General features: G+C 36.5%; 1 protein-coding gene across 1 annotated transcript in view; it reads right to left on the bottom strand.

The window, feature by feature from the left end:
• The window catches only part of ZNF385D (zinc finger protein 385D), a gene marked incomplete at both ends in the record, with an annotated part of 431,343 nt that overhangs the window by 266,115 nt on the left and 142,797 nt on the right, over positions 1–22,431 (bottom strand). The window lies entirely within an intron of this gene.

Raw genomic sequence — 22,431 nt, 5'->3', positions numbered from 1 at the left:
TGAAAGTCAAGTTAAACTGGCAGGCATGTCATTCAAGTACTTACATTTTTAACTTGCTGAAATAATCAAGTACTTATTTAGGTTAAAAATGCAAAAAAAAAGTGTTGTGGATTTTGTTTTTTCTTTTACAGGAAATCTATTTAGCAGCTTCACTATACACCAGCTGCAGTTATAATTTGTCATGTCTTAAGTTTCTCTAACAAATTGGTTCCCAAAAAAGGAACTATTTACCATGCTGGTTATTTATGCTTAAAACACCACATTTGCAAAGCTTCTGCAAGATACAACACAGCCTTTACACACTTGGGCACAATAAGTGTCATTTTGCTTGTACCAACAATATCCTGGTATAAACACTTTCTACCTGAAAACGAGATAGTTTCAGACAACTTCTTCTGCTTATGCAGATAGAAGCTACACAGACTACAAATCGGGGTGGGGGGGAGGGAAAAACACACACAGAAAAACAAACAAACAACCAAAAAGTGAGGGAAACCTTTTTACAAATATATGGAGAAAAAAATGTGAGATGGGACTCAAACCAAAAATGTCACCCAAGCCTTAGTTATCTACTACATTTAACTGTAACATTCTGCCCAAATACTTCTATTACAAACTTTCTGAAAAAGTTTCCAAATTGAAAATATGAACTGTCAGCTCTTTTGGAGTAACCTTCATGATTTTTTATTTTAGGGGTTACAGAATACAGGCATGCCACACTTTCAAGTCTCTCCCTGAAATCACAAGGAACGATTTTAAATGAACACAGGTATCTAGAGTAATTCTTTTGGCCCAGGGTACCATCTAGTTGCTGCATCACAGGGACACAGGTTTCCTGTAGGTCCTGTACCATATCTGGTAGCTCTGCGATATCTCAGCTAACCAAGGGCACCTCTGAAATGGCAGAACATGCCTATGTTAGTAGCATAATTGCTCCAGGGTTCTAACTGTAGCAAATTTCAGCAATGCAACAACCCACACTAACTTCCAAGTATAAAGAAACATGCTCTTGGTGACTTTACGTCTTAAGCTTCATCTGGTTTTCTAGTGAAAATATGATTTAGCAAAGACTGTCTGACATTCAGCAGAAAGAGAAGAAAATTTGTTTCCAATCTCTCAAACCAGTTTTCACTAGATATCTTGCACATCATATTACATAACGAATAATCTCTCAGCAATAATTTTGAGATTTACTACTTAGAAAAAGAAGGATTTGTATGTTTGGTTAGACTCCATTTGGCATACAGGGTCAGAGGCTGAGTAATATCACAGTTAAAATAGTTTCAGATATTAAAGAGCCACGCTGGTACAGTTAAATACCCTTACACAAGACAAAATCTCTTTGGAAAGATGATACTTACTAATACTTTCAAGGAGGAAGAAGTGAGAAAATTTCACAATGCCAGAAATCTTTCTGGGCAAAATCTTACTATTTGCTGTTGTAACTACACAAAAGGAGAGAAAATAAGGCAGCATCAGCATATGAATCACACTGTGGTGCATACACTGCGCATATAGCAAAAAACATTTAGACTAGTCAGTTATTTTTACATGGCCTCTTCTGATACTCATGAAAAATTACATTCTGTGGCACTTACAAACAAAAGTAAAGCTCTTTGTAATGCATGTCCTAGCTACACAGTACGTGACAACTTAGCCAGTTGTCAGTAGCCAGGTGAGTGAGTGATACCTTCATTTCTGTATCTAAGTGCATGAAAAAGTTTTCCTTTCAATCACTGCAAGGTGGAAAGCTCCTGATTTACAACGTAGAATATATGATAGCACATAATACAAGAATACAAATAACATTTAGGCCAAATGCAAATAAAACTAAATAGAATATGGAAAATTCTTCTCTTCCCTAGTAAATGGTTGAAGTCAATTTCCTTCCTATTAAACCAGGAGGAATATGGCAGAGGAGGTGTTGTAGGATGACCTCCTGTTCTGGCAATGACAATACATAGAATTACATCAGAGGTCCTTCCCATTGTATTATCTGTGGTCACCTGCACTGTTTCATAACCTCATCTCATCCACAAGGTTAATGGTAGCCTAATTCATCTCATTGCATCCTCCAGCCAGATTCAATCTGCACTTAAGTTCAAAGTATGTAAAATGACTTTTATGTTTTAATGTAAACGGAAAAGTGTACATATTCTGAAGAACAGGTACTCTTTAGGACTTGAATGTTAAACACAAACTATGAATCTTCTCAGTAACACTATCACAGCATTCTAGCACATGATAAGCTAATAGAAACATTAAGCCATCTTGTATTTTTATCTCCACCACCAGATGTGCTTATTTATAAAAGGTGTACTTTCATATTTTCTGTGCTTTTATGTTGCTATGATTATGTAAATCCTATTTAGACAAAACGAAAATCCTGCAACTGAGTGTCAAAACAGCCTTACTAGATTTTAAAACTATTACATCCCGAAGAACATTTAAGTAACATCAGAATTGAGGATTTTTTCCTTCAAAAAAAGTCTAATATTCTCCACCAAGATGGCAAAAACATGACACAAAGTCAGTGTTGCAAATTTATTGTAAATTCAAGTGCTTTCCTTCTTTTAGCTACGCTACATTGCCTTCACTATTATTGCTTAAATAACAATGAGTGCCTCTCCATTTTCTGGCTCAGCTCTTTTCCCTTCTTGTGATGAAATCTGTCAAACTATTAAGCAGGAACGTGTTTTCCCTTTTGCTGCCACTGATACCAGGAAAAGCATTTGCTGGTTTAGTTAGAACATCACAAATGACCTTTCCAGTATCTGATGAAACTATCTTCAGACTTTTATCTTTTCATTTTGAGTTCTAATTCACAATGATTCCTAGAGGTTAAGTACTGAAGCATTAAGAAGATGCAGAGTAATCTACCACTCTGGAGTATGCTGTAATTCTCTTTGCAGATATGCTATCTAAAAATTACTCTCCTGGAGTATTTTTTTTCTAAAAAAGGTAAGCATTGTTCCCTTGCAAGTTTATCTGAAAAGGAGAATAAAACCAAGACTCCTCTCTCCTCTGTTGTGGTGAAGAGTTCTGCAAGGTGCAATCAGGAGTCCAATAGGCCACAGAAAGCTCATACCCTTGCAGTACTGAATCTGTAATGTGGCAGAAAGGAAAAGTACAAAAGACTTCGCTATGCAGTAGATCCTTCCCTCTAAGAAGCTGTTTTAGGACCTCCCCTTTAACTGCAATTATTGTCTATCACACTGTACCATCCAACGCCTTTAATCAAGGCTGTGGGTCTCTTGGGAGTGAGTCTGTAAATAAAGACAGTCTCTGTCCTGAACAACATATGCTATAATTTGAGACACAGCATCAACAAGACGGGGGAGCAGTACGATAGCATGGGAGTGGGAAGAACTAAACTAATTGTGATCAGATAGCATAGTAACACAGATACATGTTCATTTTGATGGCTTACAACCGTTTGATTGTTCAGCTGTTCTTTTTTAAAAAAAAACTCTCATAAACAAGCCTGCTTATCTCCAATAGGCTGTTCAATTTAGACATCCCCTTGGTAGTCAACTTCTTTCAGAACTCCAGAAGGTGTTGAGGAGACAGATGGGGGAGGACAAAGCACATGTCATAACTCTGAGATGACACTTCAAAGCTGAAGCACTTCATGTGTTGGACTCGATGATCCTTGTGGGTCCCTTCCAACTCAGGACATTCTATGATTCTATGTAACAACATGCAGACGTAAGTCTAAAAGGGACAGAGGCACTCAAGGTGAGTAGAACCTACACAAATCAATAGGCAATTACAGACAAGAGCAGATACAGAATAAGCATATCTAATTAGAAAAAAAAACTCCATAATGAAGATGGCGAGCTTGAACAGGAATGAGAACAGGGAAGTGGTTTCATGACTAAAATAGAGGAAGACATGCATCAGTTGAAGGAAGGAGCATTAATATTTGTAACTGGAAATGAAAGGGTTACAAAACTAAATCAGAAGATAACAAGGAACACCACGTAGGGACAGAAATAAAGGCCAGGAGTTAGAATCTTTAGAGTCGGAAACCATGTAGATGGGTAGTCTTAAAGCATATATAGTGAACAGGAAAGCAGGTATAGTGAATGTTTGGGGGGGCGTGGGAAGAAAGAGGTTTGCAAGCAGCATGTAGGTTCTCACTGTGCAGTTCCATTGGAGAGATGATTTAGACTCAAGTTAGTGTAAAGGAGCATAAAAAGACAAAAGTTCAATGTATCTTTAATGAATTTATGAACTATGTCATAATTTATTATTTAACTTGTGCCTGATATGCACCAGTGTTATCTTTACTTAAACAACCCTAGGATGCAATACATTTGGCACAGGACTCTCATTTCTCCCAGGATACTTATTGCAAAGGAGCTTGTCTCCCAGCAGTTTCCAAACTCCCTTTCTCCTGATTCCACTTGATGGATCATTACTGCCATGTCTCAGGAGACAATAAAAGCCTTGGGTCCAAGGCCTACAGGGCCTATAGGGCCTCAGGTCCAGAGAGCCTACAGGGCACCAGATTCAGAGTCTTTATCCTCTGTATCCCCTTTTAGATGTGCAATGTCTTTGTAATAAGGGGAATATTTTTTCACGCTGTGCAGTGCTAGACCACTGTGGTCACTATCATATGCAAATAATAAAATTCCAAGCATCTACTGATTATTGTCAGTTTTGCTTTCAACAGGAAGTTTGTAACTTTTAGGCCAATTACTATCTCTATCTCACTGCAACACTATTTGGTTTTAATATTAATTTAGATCTGTCTCTGTGTGTGTGGTGCGTGTTTATATTTAACAAATATTTGTGACCTAAGCTTAGGAAGCAAGCTGAGATTTATCAGCTTTCACCATGGAAAAATAATCCACTTAAAGAAATACAAGATAAGCTCCTGAGCCTCCCTTTCAAAGCAGTATGTCACACCCAATAACATGAAACCATCTAACAAATAGTTTCATTTGGTAGACTGCATTTAGTATATTAATTACTCAATCTAGGCCAGCAGGAAGACTGTGAAAGATTTGGTGGTCAAGAATTATGATACAGACAAAAATTATTAAAACACCAATAGTGCTATATTATTACAATTTTCAATTAAAGAGGTAAAATATTCAGTGTAAAACAAGCCTGAGGAATTACGAAAATGTAAGTACATCCTGTGTTATAAGTTATTACACTAAGATTCACTTTCTTCTCCTTTGGTGCTTTATGCACATGTGTCCAGGGTAGATGTGGACTTTTCCATATAAGCTTATTAGGCAAAGCAAAGTTTATAGAGTGAACTGTTTAGTAGAGCTCATATAGTTGTAAAAAATCATTAAACATTGTAGGATGTAGGGTTCCAGCTTTCTGTAAGTGACAGCACTGAGTTTTGGCAAAGACTATGGCAACTAAATTTAATTATATCAAAAGCACAGTAAATACAACTATAAATTGCTCCATGTGGTTCATTGCACAAGTCAGACATAACCATCCCTAATTTTTACCATTGTGGTTACAATTAAATCCTCAAGTGTCATTTATGCTGGATGAAGATACTAATGTTTCTAACCTATTTTAAGAACACATATTAGTATATAAATGTCAGCTGCCTCCTTTACAGTTTGAATTATCAGCCTTTGCACAAACTATTTAAAAGAGGGGGCTAAATTTTCAAAAAGCCATTCTTGAATTTGAGTAGGTTTTTTGGCAAACTTGTACTTACTTGCAGCTGTAAGTATGACTCAATTATTTGCGAAAGAGTGTTTATAGATAGATTCCCAATTCCTGTACTACAAATAGTATCATACTAATGGGCTATTTTGCAGTGCCTCCTCATTCATTCAGGGTGGTTGGTGGACAGCAGAACAAAGACAGAACTTCATGGAACACTTAGTTCTGCAGCTGAAATATTTTGGTTTAGGTAATACTTAAATTATAATAAATTATCATTGGAAGAAAAATTTTAAAAAAATACTTAGATCCACTTATACGGCAAATTTGATAAGAGTGATTCATTTACTTACAGTAACAAAACAAAGCATCTTCCACTTTTGATAGTACCAAAATTTTTTTGTTACTCCGCACAAAGTGTAGCAATAAAAGAGATCGGGAAAGTATGTTTAGCATAATACAAAACAGAAAGGGGAAAATTCAAGCAAATTACACCAGAGGCACTAAAGAAGGCAGGCAGTTTAAACAGGAAAAAATAGTTAAGTGCTTCTGAGAAAATACAGCATCATATAATTTTAGTTTCTTTTTGCATTAACATGCAGTTCATCTGACAAAAAAAAAAAAATCCCCCTTTTTTTTCCTCAAGTGACAGATATTCTATTTCATTTCTGAGTATGGGCTTCTTAATGTTTTAAATTATCGCCTGCTTTGTACCTAACTTTTTTTTTTTTTTTTTTAGAAACGACACCATGCATTTCTTTTTATGATTGCATAAGGGGACCTCCTTTGCCTTCCATTACTCAAATGGACTGTTTCATTTGAGGCTGTACAAGGCTTCAACATCAATATAGTTTTTAAAAATATTTCAAAGAACACTATATATCAACCCTATTTTTGTAAGAAATTATTTCCCACCCTTTGAAAGACACAAACTGCTGCATATATCAACTACTGATTTTTGTACATGATTAAATCTGTCATGCTACTTAAAATAAATATTATTTTTCACCCACCATAAAATGACAGTAAAAATGACTGTAATAATTTCAGTGGAAATACTTAGATTTGCCCTTACAATGTAATTGTCAACACGACCATCATAATACTATACTGCCATAAGTTCTGAAACCGTCAGCATTCATGAGTGAAACAACACTAGCCCATGTCACTAAGTGGTTTTAAACATCTTTTGTTTGATGCAGTCTAATCTGTAGATTTCCCATACCTCTGTGAGGCTTTCTTCTCTTGGAATATTCTCCTAAATATGCTGATTGTGACTCCTGATCTGCCTTGTTTACTAAAAATGTATTTGTATTACTAATTTTCCTCTCAAAAGAATTGCATGCAAAATAATTTGCAATTCTGAGTATATTAAAGGTGAAATTATTACAAGAAAGACTTAACTTTTTTATATTAGGTAGTTTGTAACTTTTCAGAGCTAAACAAAACTGCCTCAGCCTTGCCAGATAATCATTCTCTCATGTCTAAAGCCCTCTCTGAACAAGAAATTGCAAGGATGTCTCATCTCTAGTTTTCTTCTTGTTCTATTTTCCTTCTACATTTTCCCCTTATTTTCTAAACCTGGGCTGTAAATTTTAATGAGATTAGACCACAACCTCTTAAATGAAGAAGCAGAGAAAAAAATAGCATGTGATATTCTCCCTAAAGCAGCTGAAAAGCACACCAGCTTAAAGAAATGCTAAACATTTTTCAGAGTTTTATCACACCATGATGACAAATTAGGATCTCTTTCAGACTGTTTCTAAAAATAAATTATGTATTTACTTCACTCTCTCAAGTCATTTCTCCCCTTCCATCATATAGCTGAGTGGGGGGTTTTTTGAGTTACACACCTTCAAAAACAAATGGCATGTATTCCACTTCCTAATCAGTACAGAGTTACAGTAATAGTGTGGTAATTTGATGATAAGAAAAGATCCTTTAGTTGGTGTCAATTATAATGACAGTAATCTTATTTTATGCATTTTAAATTGTAAAAGGAAGAAAATAAATGACCTCTAAATTACATTGAAAAAGTATTACTCCTGAATGTCAGCCAGTTTAGAAAATAGTTTCAGCGAACAAAGCACCCAGTTGTTGCTACAAAATCATTTCATCTTAAAAGTCATTCAGTAGCCATAAGAACTCCTTCAGCTCCTCAGTACGGCTTTTATGGGTCACCCAGCTCAGCTATCAGAAGGTATGCTATTGCACACACCTGAAAAAACAAGATAAAGCTATGGCCAAAACACCCGCGACATGCTAACGTGGCTGCTCAGATCTTTTCTCATAATGAATAAAACTATAGTCTTTACCTGCTGTGAGAACTTATTTTTTATCACTTCCTAATGTGCTCCAATGGGTGCACCTTCAAAAACCAATGTATTGATTTATCCCAAAAATGTGTTCTTAATTGCTTTTTAATCATGTTTATAGGTGGAATATGACTTATAAAAAAGCCTAACACTGACCTCAGCAGCCACAGAGCAAATTATTTTCCCAAGATTTGTGATCATATTATTATGCAACATCAATTTTGACAAACAGCAAATCAGTTTGATTAAAGCGAGTTACCCTGAATCTTGGACTTACTCATTCAACTCCACCCACTACTCCATGCCTTTTGGAAACAGCTCTAGTTTTTAACATCTTTGAAAAGTTATGAAAAACCTTCCAAAGGTGCCTGACTGTCAACTCAGTGCAAAAATACACCGACCTCCGGAGCAGGGCTCAGGCTTTGCTTATGCATGGATCAGTCATGGCTTTCAGACCAAATACCTTGCTACCTTTCATGGGTCATTCACAGTTTTCACATTTATGTACTGACAAGCCTCTGTTCTTTTCAAGATCTGGACAGAAAACTAAGCTTGATTAAAGAGTAGGAAGACGTTTGGCACAGGACCAGTTATATTTTTTGCCTCCCTTCTCCCACAGATCACACTATATCCCACAGCACTGGGCTGCTGTGGTGCACATTCAGCTTCACCAAATACCTCATTGAGCTTTTTCTCATAAGCCTGCCTGACTTCTTGCAAGTAAAACTCCATGTTACGCTTATCAAGGGCTGTCGTACTTCCTGCATGTCAAATACATATAATTTTGACATGCCATTATAATACAAACAATTCCTTATTTAAAACAACACATTTTTATTAAAACTTCAATCATATACTACAATTTTTTTTTTTTTTTGGAGACTGCTTTGTCCTTTTTTAAAACAGCATAGGTATTTTTAAGAGGTTGTCATAGTAACCAGTGCACATAGGCAGTTGTGGTTTTTTTTAACTTGGAAATAAAATCACAATAGTCCTTACTACATGTTATAGGAACAAAGTTTCAAGTTTTTCATTACAAAATATGTACATAAAACATGGGATATGGACATGCATGTAAACATAGAAAGACACATGTGTGCCAAAAAATATTGTATGTTACATATATCACATTATATAGATTTTAAATAAAGTACCAACATCCACATTTATATCACACATATTGTGGGCCACCAGTACATTAAAAGATTACAGCAAATATATACATTTACATATAGTAGTTAATATGACATCTAAAATGTATGTAGCAATATGATCCAGAGAAACACAGAGTGCCCTATAGAAAGAGCTACTCTTTCGACATTTTGTGTATCTAAATTGGGCATCTACAATTATTTCTGCACCCTTATCTGTGAAAGCCTCTCTGAGTAGTACCAGCAAAACAGGAAAGTAAACTGCTAGAATATAGTAATTGTTCTAAAGTATTAATATTTTTAACCTGGGAATACTTGTTTAGTTTTTCCCTCAGACTTTTATAGAAAAATCACAGGAAATTTATTAAAAACAAAGCTGAAATAAATTAATATCTATGGATAATTCAGTACAAGCCCTGACTGAGGTAGGCATAATGGTGAAAATATAAATCCCAAAGTACCAGTATGAATGTTATTAATAGTGAAGAAGAAAAATACCTTGTGTCTATTTCCTATCTTGTTTTTTTACCCATGAGAAGTACCGTCAGTGGCACATCACTATATTCTAGCTTGTTTCCTTTGTTTCCTGAGCATGCCTGCTCCAGTAGCACTGCCTGCTTAGCACTAAGAACATACATATGTACCATTCTGAATTGCAGCTAATGATGTTTTCCTCATGTGTAGCTGAAAAAGAGGAATACAAAGCTCCCAATTCAATAAAAGATTTCCTATTCAGGACCATACCTAAACACATCCCTTAAAGTAAGAAATCAAACATCATTCCAGTAGCATCAAAGCCATTTAATTCAGTCATTTCCTAGTCTTTTTCATGCTTCATTTCACAACCTCAGTAATGCTCTTTCATTATAGATATGTGTGTGTCATATCCTTTATGCCAAATCCCGCATAGTTGCAAATTGTCTTAATTCCACTGATTCCAAGAGAGGCAGATTGATATGTACCAGCCCAGATGTGACCTTTTGTCTTTGGGGGTTAGAAACTGTATCAAGACTTCAAGACTACAAGACTTTCTAGTCCCAATGGGAGTAAAAGCCAATCACAGGAGGGAAGACAGCAAGTTAAAATGTGTTCCCTGGACACAATACAAACAAGGTAGACAACAACAGATGAAGAACTTGGTTTTTAACATATGGCATCTATTTCCAATGAATCAGACCTTTTTATTTAAAGAGGAAAATATTTGTCCAGGGGGTGAGTGGAACTCTCTATAAAAGGTAAAAAGACACAGAAATATGTTAAATAGACTATTTCTGTTCCCAACTCATATTAAGAAAGATTTAATCACCAGTGCAGTCATGATACTTTGTTTTCCACAGGTTTCAGCAGTGAATCACATCCAAATTGTTCCCAGGAGCACAATGAATTATTTTTCAAGATTTGATTTATTCTCACTGGTAACTGCTATAATTTATGATAGACGCCATTTTGTCTATCCGTGCTTATAAAACAAGCACACGTAAGCAGAAAACATCTAACAAGACAGAGCATCGCAGTGGGAAAACAATTTGGAAAAGGCAGTTATTTTATAACGGATAAACTTTGTGAAAGAATGGATGAAACAATATCACAAGAAGAAAAAGAGATATGTAAGTATTACAGTTACTATTCAACTGCTCTTTTTTGTCTTACTGTCATACACTCTAGTGACACCAGCTAGTGGAAACTTCAACTCGAAAGTCCAAATGGCTACAAACACGGCATCAGTAAAAAGATCTGTGGCCTGTTTTGGCCATCCTCTGGGAGCTTGCAGACCCCAAATATCTCACTCTCTTGAACCAATTATCAAAGTACATTGCTATATCCTGTGAATGAGAGAGATGGTTTGTATCACGACAAGGTGCTCCCTATTTTAATCCCACTCTGCTGCAGTGAATGACATTAAAAAGTGGCATAAAAGACAATGTTACTGTAATAACCAATATAGCTGGATAACTACAACAACTGAAAAATTGTATTAGTGAGAAGTGTTTGTGATCGATTTTTCTAACGCACCCACAAATACAGTGATTGTTATTTATGGTAGTGGAAATCTCCAAAAGCAGCAGACAGGGGAACTGAAATTCTGACCCTTGGTTTACAATGGTAAAATATAAGTGAGAAAATAGTAACGGCAGTGCAAGAAAGACTATAGCAGAATTATCATCCTTTTAGGACCCATCACTTTTAAGATTTGCCTGCTTTCATGTAGATGAGACACTGAGATGAGTGAGCATTGCAGAGGAATTGTAAGTTACAGGCTTGAGGTTCTCTCCAGCTTTAAAAAAGGAGGTCCCTCGTTGAGTTACTGTTGTTCTGCACTACCCAGATAATTCAATTTTTCATTTCTGACGCAACTCAAATGAGAAAAGCCAGGGTTTGTTACAGCTGTGATTCTTCAGTTCTAAAAGACAACTATTGTTCAACTTTGTCTAGGCTCCTATAGCTCTGTTCCTTCAGCTGACCTACTTAAAACTTTTTTGCGTAGATTTTAATTTGGCTATTAATAAGACTGTATTGATGTTGAATGTTTGTAATAATGAGAAAGCTCAGAGAAAAAGTACTTGACAGTAGTAATGCTCAGCTTTGACACATAGTGGTCTAGTAAGGAAACAATTTGAGTCAGTGCCTCTCAACAAAAGAATTTTGCACAGATTTTATCTTCTAAAATAACAGAAGACACAATCTGTTTCTTCTTAAATCTGCATTTTATTAGTTTAACCCCCAAATTACTACAAAAATACTGTAAATATCCAAACAGATGGCAAACTCATACATTACATTTTGCAGCCATATTCCTGAATGATGTCTATTAAAATGACATATTTCATCACAGTTTATCAGGTCTTCTACAGGTCGATATCCTATGGAGTCTCAATATCACCCTGTGTAATAGTCTGAATTAAAAATTTCACTATGATCAATTCAATAAATTACATACAATTGTATATCCCTAATGTTCTTTTCCTAGATATTATTTTATATGTATGTATAAAATAACCTGAGGAAGACTTAGAAAAGAGGAATTTCATGGTCTGGTTTAGAAATGAACTTGAAATACATTAAAATTTATTGTGAAACATATTCAAACCACCAGCTGCAAATAAGGGAGGAAATACCAATTCACAGCAGAAGGCATGTACACACTCAGTTTGTCAATCAACATGGGGTGGGACAAGAGGTCTTTAATGCAGTAGTTAACCAAAGGAAAACCAGAATAATCTTAAATAATGTCTCCATTTAAAGTATTTTCTTTAAATCAGGCAGATGGATAGGGAGATAGGAAATACAGAAAGCAAGACAAAACTTCAGATGAAAGAAGTGCAACCATTATCATGCTCTATACGGATTAATTGTCTTCATTCTGCCAATGCATGAATGCATTAAGGCTCTACCTCAACACCATGTATCATATCTTCATGTGACTTGCACATATGAAAGCATGCCTTCATATGTGACTGAAATAGAAGCTGTCCGACAGTAATTCATCCCATGCAGCTCACCCTTCTCTTGTAATCCATACTACTTGACAGTGCCGTGAACACTATGGCACAGGTTGCCATCAACATCTGTCTTTCTCTATTCCACCTGCTAACACAAAGCTAACAATCAACACAGAGTTTAAGCAAATGCTTGTTCCACACCTGTGAGCACACTGCTTTCCCTGGCTGATGACCAAAGGATAGGAGAGTTATCTACTTACTATACAAGACTCTTTCTGATATCCTCCAGGAAATACCATCTGCCAGTTCACTTTCAGTTCTGATTTAGTAGGGCCTTGAACAATCAACTGAACGAGGCCTTGAAAGGAGCCCCAAAAGATGGAAGAAAATTGGCAGGGGAATGTAATCTCTCCACCAGGTCCCTGAGCTGCAGAAAAAAGGCAAGGAACAAATCCAAGTGCACAAGCTGATCTGTCAATGAAGGAAAAAGCTCCTCATCAAAAACTGCAGTTAGCACAATGTCCAACACTAAGCTGCTCAAAGCAGCTGGCTATTTCTCCAGTGCCAAAGGGACGGGGGGAGAAGGGGGACAGTCCCCTGCACAGAAACCTTTCCCCAGTGTAGGAAAAGGAGTTTTAATGGATGAAAGGCATTTTTCCACACTTTCTTTCCTGAGTATCAGTTACACTTCTCAGCCATCCAGAAAGCAAGAAATCAAGAAAAGTTCTGTTCAAGCTTTGGCATTTTTTTGTGTCCTGCCTCATTATGGAACAATGATCTCAGAAGAAAGACAGACAAGAGAGAAAAAGGACAGTCAGAAAAGGGAAATCATCCAGGATAAAAGTCCATGATTTAATGTTCAAAAGATTTTGGAATTGATTTAGCCTCTTTCTGCCTTCATTTCTCTTGTAAAGTTATTCAGATTTCACTAGGCCAGAGGGAGATCATCTACTCTGTCTTCAGTGGTCTGAGCACGGTTTTTTCATTGTATCCTGTGGATCAGTGATGGCCCACAGATGAAGTCCAACAAGGAAAGCAGTTAGTCCTACAAGTTCACTTTTTTTAAACTTTAAAGCAGAGAAATGGTCTTTGATTTTCAAGAGGATAAAGGCTAGATCAGAACCTCCACCTGGTATGCAGGTATAGATGTCAGCTCCAATTCACATAAGAAGATAGCAATGCTTTTTGCCTCTTTCCTCAATTCCACTGGAAGAAATTTTAAAAGCTTTCTGACAATAACATTCCCTTGGCTAATTGGTGTGGAAAACAGGCATTTAGGAAAGAGAGACTGGATTTTAAAACCAGCTTTTCTGACAGTCTGCAGAAAAAAGTCATAAAAACTACCTCCATCTCCATAAGAGAAAAACATTATGAGAACAGCAAATTCATTTCATGGGGTTCATATTTGGAAAAACACCCCAAAAATGGGTAAGATTTTCCTAGCTCCTGTAAATAAGGGATGGCTCTCATTTGTACATGTATGTATATAAATATAGAAGTAGGTATACACACACATATTAAATATAGATATGTACTTTGTATACACACGGAATATCTCTCTTACTGAAAAAGAAATAATAGTTTCAAATATTTTGTATCTAAAAGAACAGAGAGGAAAAGGTTTTTAATATTCAAGCATTCATCTTGACACATACATCACCAGAGCACCTGACAGACTATAACAAACACTGTACGATCAATTAGTGATGTTGAAGCCTGGCATTAGAGACCCCACCACAAGCAAACAGGCTGTATGGAATATGCCATTCTTTCCTGATGCCCTTTTTTTCATCATTAGAATGTACCTTGTCAACAAAGACAGGGATTCTGATTATAAATAAACATTAAATTCTAAAGAAGTATTTTTCAAAAGTGCATTTAGATGACAAGTTGCACTTTATATTTCCACCTCTTTCATTGTACTTGTTAGAATTTCTTTTCTTTTGATACTCTACCAGCTGATCATTGACAGCGTTGTCAGGGGAAAGACATAGACTCACACACCTACTTGTGTCTTTCAAATTCATTGACATGTATTTAAATTATCATAATCTGTTTTATTATAAGCAAGAATTTTTCCTTGGTGTTTTTTTTTTAACTTTGCTTTCAGGATTTTAATCACAACTTCAGTTCAGCTATAGTTCATTACGAAAATAAAACAGTACCTCTGAAGCACTATCATACAGCACCTTTTCAACAAAGAAACGATGCAAATGGACTCACAAGATTTCCAGCAGTGCCAGCTTTCTCCTCTCCTTTCTCAAGAACTTAGAGGAAATGATTTATTAGTAGGGATTTTACAAGGAGTAACTTCAAAAGCCCTACACAGAAAAGGTATCTAGAATACATCAGTATTTCTACTTTAGAAACAAATAAGTCTTTGCTTTGGGAAAAGAAAAAAAAAAGTGAGATTCATTGTATCCCTTTTATTTATTTGGAGTAAACATTTCAGAAACGTTCACTGTAATCTTACAAAAATACATCTGAACTCAGACTGGGGAATACCATGGCTGAATAGCCTAGAGTGATTTCTCCTATCAAAGCCTTTTTGGTTTTCTTTCTATCTTATCACAGAAACCTGTGCCATAACAAAAGGAATAAATCAAGTGCACTAATAACAAGATTTAAAAATCAAAAAGTGGAAGACCATGGAGAAAATTCATTCGTTAACGCACCAAATGGATATCGTTATGCAGGAAGAAGAACATACAGAACAACAGAGGAAGCACTGGCCAGCTAGATTCAAGTGCACTGTTACACATTTATTCAGCAACATGGTAACACTATGCTATTACAGTCCAGTAATTAACCTAAATGAGGAAAAAAAACCCACACCCTTAATTGTGTTTGTTGGTATATAAAGAGTTGACCAGCATCCATGGGTTTTTTTAAGTTATCTGGCAAAAGTAAGAAAGCTTCAGTTTGTGTCAACCTAAAACACAAGTCCTTCCTACTTTCATTTTGGCAAGAAAAAAGTGTTTCAGATCAGATTACTTATTTGACCTGGAATGTAACATTTCATACTAGACACCTGTATTAAGAGCAAAGGAAATAGAGGAATAAATTCACATTACTGCTAGAAGACAGACAGACCATCTCCTCTCCCTCTATGAAAAGATATAGGGCAAGTCGCTCTCAATCTCTCCAGTTAAGGCTGTTCTGCCTTGATTGGAAGTGTGGTCTCTGGAGCAACAGAAGAAAAACAGAACACCACTGTATATCACATTTTACCATTCCTCAATGTGGAACTATGAGAGGATCACTCACTTTTATTTTAGGTAGCTGCTTCTCATGCCACTACAAAAACCTACCTATTTTTAAGTGGGTCAGGGGATTTGTGTCAGATACTTTGAAAACCACTTTGCATAGCCTTTTGCCAGTATTTTTCATTCAGTGCTAGCTTCGAAGAGAATGACAATAGGCAACTTTTATTCCTGTTCCTTTTTAAGTAAAAAGACTAAAAAAAACTTATTAAGAAACAGAATTGCAAATAATTGAGTACATGCATGTCTGTGACTCAACTTTCAATCATTTTTCTATCAAGTCACTGATAAATTGCATGCCAAAGATGGCAGAAGCTGTAATGCAAAAGCAATACATAGATTACACTTCCAAAGACATTACACTCAATACTCAAAAAGGACCAAAATAAAATCAATGCACTATCGCAACCATATTTCCAAAGAGCTGACAAAATGAAAATTTATTTATTCACACTGCTAGCATGCTTCACCTTTTCAAATATATGAGGCTTCAAGTGTTTTATAAAATAAACCAATTCATTGTCATAATCACAAAAAACTTTGAATACTGTCATGAAGCAGAGTACTTCTAACTAGTATGGTGACAAGTTATTTGTATACTCAGAAAACATTTACTTAGTTGCTTGTCTCTGATCCAGCTATGCCCAAAGTAAATCCAACATGTTTTCTGCATTGTAAAGTACATCGTTGAGATCCCAATGGTACTGTATTACAAACAGTCCAATCAAAGCAGTTCAGGTTATCTTAATCCTTCTACAATCTGCTTGCTATTTTCTTCTGCTGAAAGCCACTCAAGTTCAATCATTGCAAATGCTATAAAAACCTTGGTGATTTATTTCCCTGCTGGGAAAGTCAATAAAACAACTTATGACTTGACATCTAACACATCATTCAGCCAAGAAACCAAAATCCTGACAACCACTCATTTCAATCCTGAAGGTCTTTACTTGTAGAGATACCTGCTATATAACACTGTGCTTCTGGACTTACTATTCCATTTGAAAATGAAATACAAAGATGTGAAAACCAGTACATATGAATAGAATAGAATAGAATAGAATAGAATAGAATAGAATAGAATAGAATAGAATAGAATAGACTGGACCGGACCGGACCGGACCGGACCGGCTTGGAGCATTGACCACCTCCCTAGGTAGCCTGTTCCAGTGTTTGACCAACCTCTCGGTAAAGAAATGATTCCCAATGTCCAGTCTAAACTTCCCCTGGCACAGCTTTGAGCCATTCCCATGAGTTCTATCACTGGATCCCAGTGAGAAGAGATCAGCACCTTCCTCTCCACTTCCCCTCCTCAGGAAGCTGTAGAGATCAATGAGGTCGCCCCTCAGCCTCCTCTTCTCCAAACTAGACAAGCCCAAAGTCCTCAGCTGCTCCTCATAGGACATGCCTTCCAGCCCTTTCACCAGCTTTGTTGCCCTCCTCTGGATGCATTCAAGGACCTTCACATCCTTCTTAAATTGTGGGGCCCAGAACTGCACACAGTACTCAAGGTGAGGCCGCACCAACACTGAATACAGTGGGGTAATCACCTCTTTTGACTGGCTGGTTATGCTGTGTTTGATGCACCCCAGGATGAGGTTTGCCCTCTTGGCTGCCAGGGCACACTGCTGGCTCCTCTTGAGCCTGCTGTCAACCAGCACCCCCAGACCCCTTTCTGCAGGGCTGCTCTCCAGCCACTCCTCTCCCAATTTATACTTGTGCCCGGCGTCACTCCATCCTAGCTGCAGAATCCAGCATTTCAACTTGTTAAATTTCATCCCATTAATCGTTGCCCAATGCTCCAATCTATCTAGATCCCTCTGCAAGGCATCTTGTCCCTTGAGGGAGTCAACAGTACCTCCCAGTTTAATATCATCAGCAAACTTAGTAAGGGTGCATTCAGCTCCTGCATCCAGATTGTTGATAAAAATTGAACGGAACTGGCCCTAGAACTGAACGCTGAGGAACGTATATATTCATACGTGCATATGAATATGAATTCATATATTCACTTATAGGAATATGAATTAATATACAGAATATATGAAAATGAATTCATATATTCATTTTTCAATGAAAACAGTGCAGATAACAATTAAATTTAGATTCTATTGCTTACATCCTGGCCAGTCATTTTTCACATCTAAGGACCATTCTACCCCTATACAGAATTTAAGAGCAGTTGTTTTCATTCTTTATAATGTCTGTCAAGTTCAACCTAAAGTCGGAGTAAAATAAGCATGTTCCTGGTTAGAACTCAATTGAAAACTGCTCAGGCTATACCAAATCTGGCTTGTCTGCCCATATACAATGCACAAGAACTCAGCACGTCATGCCATAAAACTAGTCAACTACTGAAAGGCAGAGATCTGTGCAGAACAAGGCTGTGCAGTCTCTGGAGTTAGGTGGAGATATCCAGTTTATGATTTTGTGCATTCTAACTGGCCAATATATGATAATTCATTTTTCTACCGTTGGATCTTAATTTTTAATAAACATAAACATCTCTGAAATTTATGCTTGAGACCTCAAACAGAAGTTAAATAAGATTAGTAGTTTTAATTTACCGTGGATCCTGTTTCAACTTAGCAGCAGTCTGTTAGCAACAAAATTAGTATTTGATAACTCATTATAAAAGATTTAAAAAGTAACGTGCTCATTATGTGGAAGACAGAAGAAAAAGCGTATGTATGCATTTATGCAAAAAACAAACACAGGTCTAGCACTGCTTCGCTGGGACATGGGATAGATCAAATTCAAATGTATTGTAGCACTGTTGCAGGGAAAGAATAAGAATTCAAAGTCCAGATCCAGGAAGGTAATAAACATATTTTCAGAGAGATGGGAATAATTTTTTTGCTCTTGTGAGTTTCTGGCTAATGTTGGGATTACTTCTATAATTTAGGGCTGAGAATTAGCCGCCAGCTTGAACATTAAGTTCCATCACACCCCTCCGAAACAACCAATGTCTAAATATTGAAGATTTTCTCTGTAAGAAATCCTTTCCAGTCTTACAGCAAAATCTGCTCTTCAAAGTCACCTATCTATCACTGTTAAGTCAGTGAAAGGCTGAACTGAAAAATCAGGAGGAAAAAGGTTTGCTTTGAATCAGTGTACAATAGACAGTTTTCTGGATGAAATTAAGAGTTGACATAAAATTGTTTCAAGTTATATTAAATACCTCATCCAATACAAAACCAAAACATTCTAACATTTTTTTTTTTTAATTCCATTCAGGTAACTACATTTAGGGGATGGGGTGAAGCTTTCTTTTCCTGATTAAATATTCCCCCCTTACAGCTTAAAAAACACTGTTTAAAATCACAAAACAGAACTGTTCACTGGTTTTCAGCCAGAGGCATATGCCAAATTCCATGCACATTCATAAGCATACTTAGTCAACCTGAAACAATATCTTTTGGCAACTAAACTATTTGTTTAAAAAATTAAGTAGTCAGCACTAGTCTTGATCATTGCAGCAATGTTTCCTCCAGCAGCCTTCCTGTTACCTCGTACGATCTTAAAGATCAGTTCTTAGTCTGGTTTTTGATCATCAGAGACCCACTTTCTACCTTTTTTTTGTCCCTGTCTTCTATCACATTAAATGATAACTTCTTTTTCTTTTTTTACCTTTATGGCTCTTCATATGTTACAATTTCCCATTTAATGCTGGAGGACAAATACCTGTTCCTCATCACTAAGTGATGCCTGTTTCCTAAATCTACTGCTTTAAACTAAAAACATGCACCTTTGTCAGACCCAATATGCTCACCTTTCAAATTCCTACTTGAACTCTGCTTTAATACCTAAAATAGGAAATTACTTGATCATAGGCAGGATGCTCATCTGCTGAGTCACAAACTGATCCTTAAATTTATCTTATGAGGAGGATTCTGCATTATTTTCTAGTGAGGTTCCCTTTGTTCCTCAGCCTGTAGAGTAGCACGCTGTTAACAGGGTCCTGGAGGAGTGCCCCAGGCCCAGCTGGGTTGTGCTGAGCCCCCTTCTTACTCTGGCCTTGGAGGGAGTCAGAACTTGATGGCTGAAAACAGCTGATTTTTGTCAAATGTTTTTGATCAGAATGCTCTGATGTACTATGCAAGATCCAAACTGAACAGTAAATATTTTCTTCATTAAATATATATATACATATACACACAGTTGAGTGTATGTGTATATATATATATATATATATATAACTGTTATAATTTTCATCATTGCCACAGCTCCAGAAAAGTGAAGGACAAGTAAAGAAACTTGAAACAAAATTTACTCTACATTGGCAAACAGTGGGAACCAGCCAGAGGTAGTCTTGTTTTCAAACAGCTAGTTTTGAAACAATGTTTTAATTATTTTTCGTTATCTCAGACATAGGAACCTAACTGTAAACTAAAATATAAGAATGTACTTTGAATGCAGAAGCACTAAAATCACATAAAATGAAAAAAAAAGTGATAAAATAATATGTTTGAAGTGGAAATCAAAAAAAGAAGGTGAAACAGAATAGTTTTTGCCTGACCTGTGATGGAAGATCCAATTTTGCAATTTTTCATACCTGAGTTCCTAATTATAGACTAAACGATGATTGATACTAGGGACAGAACATCAGAAAAAGATCACCAAAGGACCCAGAATTAGTCACTAGAGCTCATCAAACAAAGGTCAAATAGCCCACACTAAACATCTGGTACTGGAAAGTAGACAGTGCTGTGATATGGAAGTGAGAAGGACAGACATAAAGGCCAAAATACTTTTAGAAAGGGAAGCTGGGCAAAAAGGTCACCTCAAACTTAAAGTTGTGATCCACAGGACAGGTACTCAGTCAAGCTGCTCATGCTGTGGAAAATTACGTCAGCCAAAACAATTCCTAACATTTTGAGAGAGAGATAAAAACTCAAATGAATTATATCTACTGCTAATAAACTATCGACAAAAGATGACACAACCACCGTATGCTCAAACAAATTCCTCATAGGAACAATGAAAAATACTATGATGACAGATATATAGTCCTATCAACCTAGAAACAAATGAACATTCATTGTTCTTTTGGTCATATATATTCAAATCAATGCAATGCTGTAAACAGTAATATTAAAAAAGGAAGGCTATAGGTAGTAGAGGGCAAATTGAAATTTTTCCCCCATAAAGGCATAGGTGAACCAAGTATATGGATAAATAACCAAATATAAAGACATAACTTGTCAGAGAGAGCAAATTTCCCCTTTTTAGGCAAAAGTATATTAAATCATTGGTTCTACATATCAGAGAAAAGGAGTAAAACCTCTGAAGAAGAATGCAGAGATAATCTTCTAATACTTGGGTTTTCTGTCTTAATTAAAGTATCAGAGTCCTGTCCCCTTCTACAGTTTTCAACCTGCAACAGGTGCTGCCTCAACTTTGTCCAAAATTAAGTCCCTAATTCAGAACAGAGCTGACAGCCTCAAGTCCTACCATTTATGAACCTAGAGAAGAAGAATAGGAGGTTATGTTCATTTCTCTAGATTTCATAAGACAACAGCAACATACATAAGGTACACTGACAGTGGGAAAACATAGAACCTTTCACTTCTGTAGAGGTGTAGAAAGACTGATCAGATAATGAAAGTGGAACATTTTTTACCACCTACCAAGAGAGACACCTTTGGGGAGAAGGCTAATGCATCAATTTTTTTAAAAAATTGCAATACATGGTTTCTGGCTTGCACTGCTAGAAAAATAAACCATGCGTTATTATATATTCCACTCCAACAGGAAGAAAATATTTTTTTCATGGTCACTTTGGGGCCAAAAATAACCCAATAATTTCTTGAGAAGTCTGGTCTTCTCCATATCTTTTGAGCTTTTAGTTAATAATGAGCTTCTCTAAGGTAACTTCACCACTTCTCTGTAAGTTTCTTGGGGCAAAGACTAACATAGTCCATAGCTATGGTCCCTAGTGGCTACGACAGTAATAATCACTGACTGGGAATATCCTCTATGCATCAGGGCTTCTGGGCTCAGCTTGAAAGCCTCCTACTGAGAGCTGAGAAAAGACTGAAAACAAGCGAGCAGTTCTGGCAGCACATTCCTTAGAACAAGGTAAGCAACGAAGCTACTAACAATATTTAGAACGTGATATTGACACATACATGTAATTAAAACTCCTGCTCAATTTTTCCGTTTGCCTCACGCAACCAGGATAACAAGCTGAATTCAAAGTAGACTGCAAGTGGGCAAGCCATTTATACCAACTGCTCTTGCAATGAGCTCAGTTCAGTTCACCATACTGTTAATCAAGGAAGATAGCAGGAAAGATAACTGTGATCTGAATGAATTTTCATATCTTTAAACCCCAGGTGAGGACAGAGACAGTTTTCAGATCAGTTGCCCCCAGGGAAGAAAAATAATGAGGGAGGAGGCCTGAGTGACTAAACATTATTGAGCTAGCACTTGTTACTAAAATAATTATCAGCCTTGGCAGATAAAGCAGGGAAATCTGTGGCAGGGTCAGTGAGTCACCATCAGCAAAAGAAAGTGTTGCAATATAGGGATGGACAATCCTGATGAAAGCAGAAAAGTCAGTTAGCTACCCCAGGGAAGAAACAGAGACAAAAATACTCATAACAATTCAATATTCCAG

The sequence above is a fragment of the Platalea leucorodia genome (assembly GCF_965183815.1).
Source record: "Platalea leucorodia genome assembly, chromosome: 1".
NCBI classification, from domain to species: Eukaryota; Metazoa; Chordata; class Aves; order Pelecaniformes; family Threskiornithidae; genus Platalea; species Platalea leucorodia.
This window is presented reverse-complemented; position numbering and strand designations above follow the sequence as displayed.